The sequence below is a fragment of the Oryctolagus cuniculus genome, chromosome 10 (genome assembly GCF_964237555.1).
Source record: "Oryctolagus cuniculus chromosome 10, mOryCun1.1, whole genome shotgun sequence".
NCBI classification, from domain to species: domain Eukaryota; kingdom Metazoa; phylum Chordata; class Mammalia; order Lagomorpha; family Leporidae; genus Oryctolagus; species Oryctolagus cuniculus.
Genome location: NC_091441.1, coordinates 100,795,641 through 100,806,443, shown reverse-complemented (window position 1 = coordinate 100,806,443; position 10,803 = coordinate 100,795,641). Strand labels below are relative to the sequence as shown.

Here is a 10,803-nt window from a genome sequence, read left to right as displayed (position 1 = left end):
AGCGCTACGGCATAGCAGGTGAAGTTGCTGCCTGTGGTGCTGGCATCCCATATGGGCACCGGTTCTAGTCCTGACAGCTCCACTTCTGATTCAGCTCCCTGCTAGTGTGCCTGGGACAATAGTGGAAGACAGCCCACGTGCTTGGGCCCCTGCACCCACACATAAGAAGCTCCTGGCTCCTGGTTCCTGGCTCTGGATCAGCCCAGCTCTGACAGTTGTTGCCATTTGGGGAGTGAACTGTGGATGGAAGATTTCTCTATCTCTCTTTTCTGTCTCTCTGTCACTCTGCCTTTCAAATAAATAAATGAAACCTTAAAAAAAGTGCTTCTAACAGGAAAAGAAGACAAAATCAGTAAAGGGTGTTACAGAATAATTTCCCATCTGCTCAAGGACCCTGTGTTCCTCATGGGGCTGGATTCAGCATCTTGTGAAAGGAGACAATGGATCAGACCCTGGAAGATGTCCGTCTTCCAGACTCTTTCCTGGGGGCCTCACCCCCTCTACCTCCTGTGCCATCAGGGGCTCAGACCCCAGGATGTTTCCTCACCCTGCTTTTCCTGGGAACTCCACTGAACAGACAATCTCCCTATCACATTCACCTTCCTGCAGCCAGAGCCTGGGCTTGACAGGGAGCAGAAAGGGGCTAGGGCAGAAGTTCGGTCCTTGGGTTTCTCACTGGGTGGAGCAGAAGTTACTGGGCTGAAGCCTGGAGAATCTGACACAGACACAGCTTTGGCATAGTCACAGACTTCAAAGCTTTGCACGGATGGTGCCCTGCAACGTCCCATTCCAACTCCCCACTGGTCTGCCTAGCGCCAAGAGGTAAGCTCAGCTGTGTGCTTAGAAAGTAATTTAGAAGTGAAAGGTCAGGAAAGAGTCTTGGACTTGAAATCTGAAGCCCAAACATCTACTCCCACTTTTGCTGTTTGTTAGCTGAGTAAGTGGCCACAGACTTACCCACTTCCGTGAGTGTGGGTGTTCTCTTCTATAAAATGGGGACAAATTCCATCCAGTGAGAATCAAGTGAGAATAGCCACATGGAGAGAAACTGTCATTTCTCAAGTCTCATGAGAGTCTCCATGAAAAAAAGGCTCTGTGGACAAACAGGTCTGGAAAATGCTCTATCCTTTCCTGAAATCTGGGATGTATGCTGGTAGGTCAAGGGCTCTGAGTAGGGGTCGGAACTGTGGCATGGCAGGTTAAGCTGCCATGTGTGACGCCAGCATCCCATATGTGCGTCAGTTTGACTCCTGTCTGTTCCACTTCCAATCCAGCTCCCAGCTAAGGCCCCTTGGAAAGCAGAGGAGGATGGTCCAAGTGCTTGGGCCCTTGCCACTCACATGGGAGACCTAGATGAAGCTTCTGGCTCCTGGCTTTGGGTTGGCCCAGCCCTGGCCATTGTGGCCACTTGGTGAGTGAACCAGTAGATGAAAGATTCTTCTGTTTATCTCACTCTCTCTAATTCTTTCTTTTTAAAAAGATTTATTTATTTATTTAATTTGAAAGGCACAGTTACGGAGAGAGAGGGAGAGACAGAGAGAAAGAATCTTCCATCCTCTGGTTCGCTCCCCAAATGGCTGCAATGACCAGGGCTGGATCAGGCCAAAGCCAAGAATCAAGAGTTTTATCCATGTCTCCCATATGGGTGCATAGGCTCAAGAATTTGGGCCATCTTCTGCTGCTTTTCCAGGAACAATAGCAGGGAGCTGGATCAAAGTGGAGCAGCCAGCTGGGACTCCCAACTGGCACCTGTATGGGATGCCGCAGCGTCACAAGTGGCAGCCCTACTGGTTAGACCACAAAGTCAGCCACACTGCTCCGCTGCTGATCTATCTCCCTACTAATGCACCTGGGAAAACAGCAGAAGATGTCCCAAGGGTCTGGACCCCTGCCTCACATATGGGAGACCCAGATGGAGTTCCAGGCTCCTGGCTTTAGCCTGCCCCAGCTCAGTCCCAGCCATTGCAGTCCTCTGGGAAATGAACCATCAGATGGAAGATCTGTTTCTCTCTCTCTCTCTCTGTCTCTCACTCTGCTTTTCTTTTTATTTCAGCAGTTTTCAATGAAAGCTGTATATATACGATGATTTTATTCTTGCATCTTCTCAATTATTTCTTCCTTATATTTGCTTTTCTATCCTACTTGACAAGACTTGGCTTTTTGTTCATGGATCTTTTTGTGGGAAAAATATGAAATGCTTCACAAATTTGCATACCATCCCTGCACAGGGGCCATGCTAATCTCTGTATCTTTTTTTTTTTAATCTCTGTATCATTCCAATTTTAGTATATGTGCTGCCAAAGTGAGCACATCACTCTGCTTTTCAAATAAATAAATAAAATAAATCTTAGAGAGAACTCCTATCCACTGGTTCACTCTTCAAATGCCTGTAACATGTAGGGCTGAAGTCAGGAGTCTGGGACCCTGTCTAGATCTTCCACACATAAGTTCTCTATTACTTGAATTAACCCAAATTCTTGAACCATTACCCCTATCTCCCAGGGTCTCTATTAGCAGGAAACTTGAGTCAGGAGTCAGAGGCAAGCATTTAACCTAGGCATTCCCATATGGGATGCAGGCATCTTAATTGTTAGACCAAATGACCACAATGGCCGGAACTGGGCCAAGCCGAAGCCAAGAGCCTGGAACTCCATCTGGGACTCCTACATGGGTAATAGGGGCTCAAAGACTTGAGCCATCATCCGCTGCCTTCTCATGTGCATTAGCAGGGAGCCTGATGAAACATGGAGCTGCCAGGACTTGAATCCATACTCTGATATGGGATGCTGGTGTTGCAGGCAGTGGCTTAACTCACTGAACCACAAATGTTGCCCCTCCCCCTAATAGCAATTTTTAAAGAAAGGATGCTTGGGGCTGGCTTTGTGCCATAGTAGATTAAGCCTCTGCCTATGGCACCAGTATCCCATATGAGTGCCCAGTCAAGACCCGATTGCTCCACTTCTAATCTAGCTCACTGCTAATGTGCCTGGGAAAGCAGTGGAAGATGACCCAAGTGCCTATTTCCCTCCCACCACTTGGGAGATCTGGATGGATTTGCAGCCTGGCCTAGCCCTAGCTGTTGTGGCCATTTGGGAAGTAAACTGTAGCAGAAGGAGGATTTTTCTGTCTCTCCCCCTCTCTCTGTAACTCTTCTTTTCAAATAGAGGAAATAAATCTTTTTTAAAAAATTGTCTTGGGGGGTCGTTGCTGTGGCATAGCAGATAAAGCTGCAGCCTACAGTGCTGGCCTCCCATATGGGTGCTGGTTTGAGTCTCGGATGCTCCACTTCTGATCCAGCTCTCTGTTATAGCCTGGGAAGGCAGCAGAAGATGGCCCATGGAGACCGCGTGGAGACTTGGAAGAAAAGCTCCTGGCTCCTGGCTTCGGATCAGTCCAGCTCCAGCCATTGCAGCCATTTGGGAAGTGAACCAGTGGATGGAAGATCTCTTTCTCTCTGCCTCTGTCTCTCTAACTCTGCTTTTTAAATACATACATACATAAATAAATCTTTTTTAAAAAATTGTCTTTCCGGAGTTGGTGTTTGGCCTAATGGTTAAAGACATTGGTTAAGATGCTCATGATGGGGAGCTGGCGCTGTGGTGCAGTGGGTTCACACCCTGGCCTGGGAAAGCAGTAGCAGATGGCCCAAGTCCTTGGGCCCCTGCATCTGTGTGGGAGACCCAGAAGGGGCTCCTGGCTCCTGGTTTCAGATCGGCACAGCTCCAGCCGTTGCAGCTGACTGGGGAGTGAATCATCGGATGGAAGACCTCTCTCTCTGCCTCTCCTCTCTCTGTGTAACTCTGGCTTTTCAAATAGATAAATCTTAAAAAAAAAAAAAAAAAAAAAAGATACTCACGAGGGGCTGGCACTGTGGCATAGTGGGTAAAGCTACCACCTGCAGTGCTGGCATCCCATATGGGCTCTGGTTTGAGACCCGGTTGCTCCACTTCTGATCCAGTGGAAGATGTCCCAAGTCCTTGGGCTCTTGCTCCTGCATAGGAGACCCTGAAGAAGCTCCTGGCTCCTGGCTTTGGATCAGCCCAGCTCTGGCCATTTTGGCCATTTGGGGCATGAACTAGCAGATGGAAGACCTCTCTCTCTCTCTCTCTCTCTCTCGACCTCTCTGCCTCTCTGTAACTCTGCCTTTCAATAAATAAATAAATCTTTTAACAAAGAAAGAAAGAGAAAGAAAGGAAGAAAGAAATATGCTCATGATCCGCATCAGAGTGCCTACTGGGTTCAATTCTCAGCTCTGGCTCCTGAATCCAGCTTCCTGCTAGAGCAGACTGTGGGAGGTTCCTTCCACCCACATGGGGGATCTGGATTAAGTTCCCAGCTACTGGCTTCAACACCGCCTAGCTCTGGCCATTGCAGACGTTTGGAGAGCTGATGGGAGCACACTCTGTGTATTTGTCTCTTTGCCTCTCAAAATTAAAAAAAAAAAAAAAAAAAAAGTCTTAAAAACAATTGCCTTTCCTTCATTCTCTCTCTATTCTGTCCTTCTGGGACTTGAATTTGATGTACTTAGAACTTCTCATCACGTTCTGTTTCTTTCCATCTCTCTCACACTTTCCCTGGTAAGTATAAGTTTATGTCTCACTATTGTATTCCAAATAATTTTTTAACAGATTTCTCCAGTGGATTAATTCTGTCTTCAGTTGGATCTAAGCTGTAGTTTAACCTATCAACTGTTATATTGCAACAATTTTTTTTAAAGATTTATTTAATTTACTTGAAAGAGTTACTGAGAGAGGTAGAGACAGAGAGAAAGGTCTTCCATCCTTTGGTTTACTCCCCAGATGGCTGCAACGGCCGGAGCTGCGCCGATCTGAAGCCAGGAGCCAGGAGCTTCTTCCCGGTCTCCCGGGATGCCGGCGCTTCAGGCCAGGGTGTTAACTCTCTGCGCCACAGTGATGGCCCCTCAACAATTATTTTTACAAGGTGGATAAGGGCTCTACAGAAAAAGAAGGGCATTTCTCACCAGATTCAGCAAAGGTAATGCGGCCTGGAAGGACATGTGTGCGGGGATGGGAGGGGGTACTGCCCAAGCCATCCTTTACACATGAGACCTCTGAGATCCAGAGCAGTGAAGTGTTCTGCTCAGGGTCACACAGCTGGCTAGAGACAGAGCCAGAATTAGAATGTAAGCCTTCATATTTCTTGATGAGAGCCTAGCAAGTGGTCATGGCCACCCCACTGGGGAAAGGGTTAGGCATTGAAAACGTTGAGATTGACTCCACTCTGTGCCATTCTAAATACACCATGAATTAGATGTAACTCAACAAAGATCAGATGTTTTCCACTGACTACATTGATGCACTTATTAAAAATAGAAAATAAGCATCCAAACCGCCCCTCTTCCTTTTGCTGACCTTGCATTGTGGCAATGAAACCCAAGCTTGGGCTAGGTCATTGGGAACTGCCCGCACTCAGGGCAGGCAAGGTGCCATAAAATGCAGCTGGGGGCCAGGGCAGGGAAGGGGTGGGGGCTAATAGCTTCCAGCTCCTGCCAGTTAGTGGTTTTGCGGTAGCAGAGCTGAAGGGAATGCAGAGGCCTCAGGAGACTGACCCGGGGCACCACCGCCATCTGGTGGCTTACTGTGGCCATGAGCAAAATGAGAGGACAAAGGAAAACTGGGTGGTGGTTCGAGACAGATTTGACTTTGCCTAAAAAGCGGCTACACCGTCTCTCCCCGGAAGGGACTGCCTCCCCTGCCCTGAGGGTGTCACCAGGGGGCTGTGCATTGGGCTTTTCATAGTCATCGTTTGAAAAGAGTGACCAAGGTCTTAGAATCATCAAAGTAATCCCCACTCCAAGCCCCTTGACAGGTTTCAGTCACAAGAAAGCTGAGAATGGCCTGTGGCTACCCAGCTTGCCCCTCCACTGCCTCTGCCTCCCCTCCATGTTGCACCCCTGCCACTTCCTTCAGCCTTTGTCTCCAAGGTGATGGATCCGAGTTTCTGTGGCTCAAGACCTCTGGCCCCACTCTCTTTTCCTCTTCCTGCCCAGTCTTCAGTGTCTACTTCTCCAGCCTCTCTCTCTGCTTTCCTGGGTCCTCACGCCAGGCCTCCCTCTACACCTGGTTTCTTCAACTGCCATTTGAATGCTTGGGACAAGTCACTGTTACTAGCCTGGATAATTATTTGAAACACGCATCCTCTGATCATCCAACATCCAGATAATCCACTGCCCAAATCTGTCCTGTCTACTCAGCACCACAGCCCTTCCTTTTAGAATGTTTTCTTTGGAAATAATTTCAAGCTTAGAGAAAAGTTGCAAGAATAAGACAAAAAAATCCCTTGTACCTTTTGCCAAAAGTTATGAAATTTTAACTTTTTAACATTCTGGGGGCTGGCGCTGTGGCGCAGCAGGTTAAAGCCCTGGCCTGAAGCTCCAGCATCCCATATGGACACCGGTTCTTGTCCTGGATGCTCCTCTTCTGATCCAGCTTGGGATACCAGTAGAGGATAGTCCTTGGGCCCCTGCACCCACATGAAAGACCCAGAGGAGGCTCCTGGCTCCTGGATTCGGATCGGTGCAGCTCCAGCCGCTGCGGCCATCTGGGGAGTGAACCAGCGGATGGAAGACTCCCCTCCTTCCCATAATTCTGTCTTTCAAATAAATAAAATAAATCTTTTTTTAAAAAGGGGCCAGCGCCATGGCTCACTTGGTTAATCCTCCCCCACCTGCGGCACCGGCATCCCATATGGGCTCTGGGTTCTAGTCCCGGTTGCTCCTCTTCCAGGCCAGCTCTCTGCTGTGGCCCAGGAAGGCAGTGGAGGATGGCCCAAGTGCTTGGGGCCTGCACCTGCATGGGAGACCAGGAGGAAGTGCCTGGCTCCTGCCTTCAGATTGGCACAGTGCTGGCTGTAGCGGTCATCTGTGGGGTGAAACAACGGAAGGAAGACCTTTCTCTCTGTCTCTCTTTCTCACTGTCTATAACTCTACCTGTCAAATTAAAAAAAAAAAATTCTGCCTCACCTTTTTTTTATAGATTTATTTTTTTATTTGAAAGTCAGAGTTACAGAGAGAGAGAGAGAGAGAGAGAGGTCTTCCATCCTCTGGTTCACTCCCCAATTGGCCGCAATGACCAGAGATACACCGCTCTGAAGCCAGGAGCCAGGAGCTTCCTCCAGGTCTCCCATGTGGGTTAGGAGCCGAAGAACTTGGGCCATCCTCCACTGCTTTCCCAGGCCACAGCAGAGAGCTGGATCAGAAGTGGAGCACCAGGTATCAGAAGTGGAGGAGCAAGGTCTCAAACTGGCACCCACATGGGATGCTGGCACTTCAGGCCAGGGCGTTAACTCGCTGCACCACAGCACTGGCCCCATGCTTTACCTTTTTCTTTTCTCTTTCTCTCTCACACACACACAGTTTCTTCCATGAAACCATTGGTCTTTTTTTTTTTTTTAATATTTATTTATTTATTTTGACAGGCAGAGTGGACAGTGAGAGAGAGAGAGAGAGAAAGATCTTCCTTTTGCCGTTAGTTCACCCTCCAATGGCCGCTGTGGCTGGCGCGCTGTGGCTGGCACGCTGCGGCCAGCGCACCGCACTGATCCGATGGCAGGAGCCAGGTGCTTCTCCTGGTCTCCTATGGGCCATCCTCCACTGCACTCCCAGGCCACAGCAGAGAGCTGGCCTGGAAGAGGGGCAACCGGGACAGAATCTGGCGCCCTGACCAGGACTAGAACCTGGTGTGCTGGCGCCGCAGGCGGAGGATTAGCCTAGTGAGCCGTGGTGCCGGCACCATTGGTCTTTAACCACAGTCTTTAACCTATCATTTTTTCGTATTTCCTTAGAACGAGCATATTCTCATACATAACTGCAGTATGGTTATCAAATTTGAGAAACTGAAATAACATTCTTATCTAATCAATATTCCATATTTCAATCTTGTCAATTGTCCCTAAAATGTCCTTAATAGCACTTTTAGATTTGCTCCCATAATTCAGTTAGTTGTCATGTCTGAGTCTCCTTTAGCTTGAAATAGTTCCAGAGCCTCTTTTTGTCCTGTGTGGAAAATACAGGCCAGCTATCAAAAAGTTCCTCATTTTGGGCCTTTTGGCTATTTCCTCATTTCTTGCTCTGAGGAGCAATGTCCAACCTGGATCCATCCCATTTGTCTCCTTTACTCCTTCTACCACATCACCAGCTCCCAGGGCCTGACATCCTTCCCTCCCAGGCCGGCAGCTTCTGCCCTGCCTGCCTGCTTCGTTCCTCAGCCAGCAGCCACCCTTTCTACCCTCTGTGACAGTCCTGACCCCCCTGCTCCTTTTACTGGTTCACTCCTTCAAATGCCAGGAGCCAGGAACTCAATCCAGGCCTCCCACATGGGCAGCAGAGACCCAACCACTTGAGCCATCACCTGCTGCCTCCCAGGGTATGCATTAGCAGGAAGCTGGAGTTAGGGGCAGGACTGGGACTTGAACTGAAATGGGAGGCAGGTGAACCAAGAGGCATCTTTAACTGTTGTACCAATTGTCCTACTTTGTTCCGTTCTTAAGGCTGGTTGTTCAAAGAGTGGTCTAAAGATCAGCAGCACTCAGAGCTTGTTAGAAATGCAGAATCCCCGGCCTCATCCCAGGGCTGCTGAATCTGAAAAGTCCTGCCGTCACAGATTCCTGGGGCTTGCAGACTTCTCAGCTCTGTAGTCCTAGTAGATAGATCTAAAGTGGGAATTGGGGTATCTAAAGTGTCATCCTAATACCAGAGCCAGACTGTTGGGACATAGTGGCCACAGGAAGTGTCTAGTTCCATTGGCTCCTGTTAACCACCAGGAGTGGACTTAGAGGGAGAAGTGACTTCGTTTCCTCTGCAGGAGAGGAGGTGTGGCCTATTTGTCACTGCTGAGTTAGGCTGTGCCTTCCTGAAGCAGGTGTCCTTAGTTTGAGACTCAAAGGAGTCAAAGTGAGTTGCAGATGAATGCCAAGGTATTCACTAGTTTTAAAACCAAAAATCATTTCTGTATTTCCTTAAAAGATCACGTCAGGGAAGAATATGGTTATCTTGTGATGGGGTGGGGGTGGGGTTGTCTGGAGAGTTTGTGATCAAATCAGGGGCCTTCAGCTCTGCTCTTTATTTCTAGGCTGGCATGTGGAATATGAGTGTTGGACTACTTCTTATACATTTTTTCATATTTTAAATATCTTTATCTGAGCCAGGAGATCACATCTTACATGTAATAGTTGCCCCTAGATTTTTAAATATGTTGTCGTGTCCAAAGTTTCCAGAGATAACCCACCCTTGACTGTGGGTGTTGTCTGTACCCAAGTTTTCCTATGCATTGACTAAACTGTCCGCATGACAGGCTTCCAGCTGTAACAAGCAAGGTGCAGAAGGCAGGAAGCATTCTAGAGACAGAATCTTGCCCTGTTATTGGGGCATAAAATGAACACAGGATAAGGCTGACGTGAGCACATGAGCTAAAGAATTCAGATTTCATTTTTATAGGCAACAAAGAACAATCAAATTCTCAAGCAAGAATTGGTTGACCTAACTATTCATTTCAGCAAGTTGATTGTAGCAGGTACAGGTCAAACAGGAAGCCAGCTGGTTTTTGCAACAATCCAGGGAAAAAGCAAAGCAAGCTGGGGTGAGGTAAAGAAGCAGTAAGACTGGCTATGAATAGATGCTGAAGCCGTCTAATGGGCAAAAAAAGGGGAGGGGGGCTCATTATTTTACTTACTTTTACATGTCTGAAGTTCTCCATGATTTAAAAAGATGAAGTATCTTAACAGAACCCATAAATATACACTTCTATGACATTAAGAAAAGCCTCACTACAGGAATGGGTACTTGGGCTTTGGATTGTTTTCCATACATGACTAGCATGGCACTATGTCATCTCACATATTTTAACATGAGTTCAAAGAAAGTAGTACAACTCAGAAATATGTGCTTTTAAATATGTATACATATTGATTACAAGTAGATATTTGGCTATTTCCTCCATGAAAAGTAAAGCTTCTGTTGTCTGATTATTCAAGGCTTGAATCTTCTCATTAGGAATAAGGAGTTTGTTTTTTGAGAAGGTACTGTAGTATGGGATGGGTTCAAATAAGTCAGGGTTTAGCCAAGTAATTTCCCATGCCATTGAAAATCATCTCTATGTCTGTATTGTCTGTACACTCTCAGAAATACAATGTGAAAATAAAGTGACTAGGAGGATGAGAGGGTGCTTGGATATGGTCTCTGCAAGGGATAAGAGGAAATGGGGTGCTAGATGGGGAAGACTTGGAGTGTAATATAAACCCAATGCAGTACCATAGATATGCTATCTACTCTAACAGTCCTTCACAACATGTAAACACAATGTCAGTGACACTGGAGACTGGTATCACAGAGGATTTTTCTCTTCATACATTTAAAGAAAAAAAATGGGGAGGAGGCAGGCATTTTGGCCTAGTAGTTAAAATGCCATTTAGGATACCCATGTCCCACAATGGAGTACCTGGGTTGGATCCCTGGTTGTGGCTCCTGATTCCAGCTTCCTGCTAATGCCAACTCTGAGAGGCAGCGGTGATGGCTCTATATAGATGGAAATCAGATGGAAAGACAAGTGTCTAAATGGAGCTTATGTGGGAAATATTTCAGATCAACACTTGTGTTTGAGATTTAAAATGTTATCCAGCACGTTTGAACTACTAGTCTTTCTACATCTATATAAAAAACAAGTTTCTTCTATCCAAGGCATCACTCTATTCTGCAAGACTCCAGCCATTACACATTTTGGCCAAAGAAAGGTCTTCCTTTTGTTGGTTCATTCCCCAAATGGCTGCCACAGCGATCTGCACCAATCT

At 47.2% G+C, this 10,803-nt stretch overlaps 1 pseudogene; it reads right to left on the bottom strand.

Moving 5' to 3' along the window:
* Positions 1-2,183: 2,183 nt before the first annotated feature.
* Positions 2,184-2,310, bottom strand: LOC127492529 (U6 spliceosomal RNA; annotated as a pseudogene).
* Between the last annotated feature and the right edge of the window lie 8,493 nt (positions 2,311-10,803).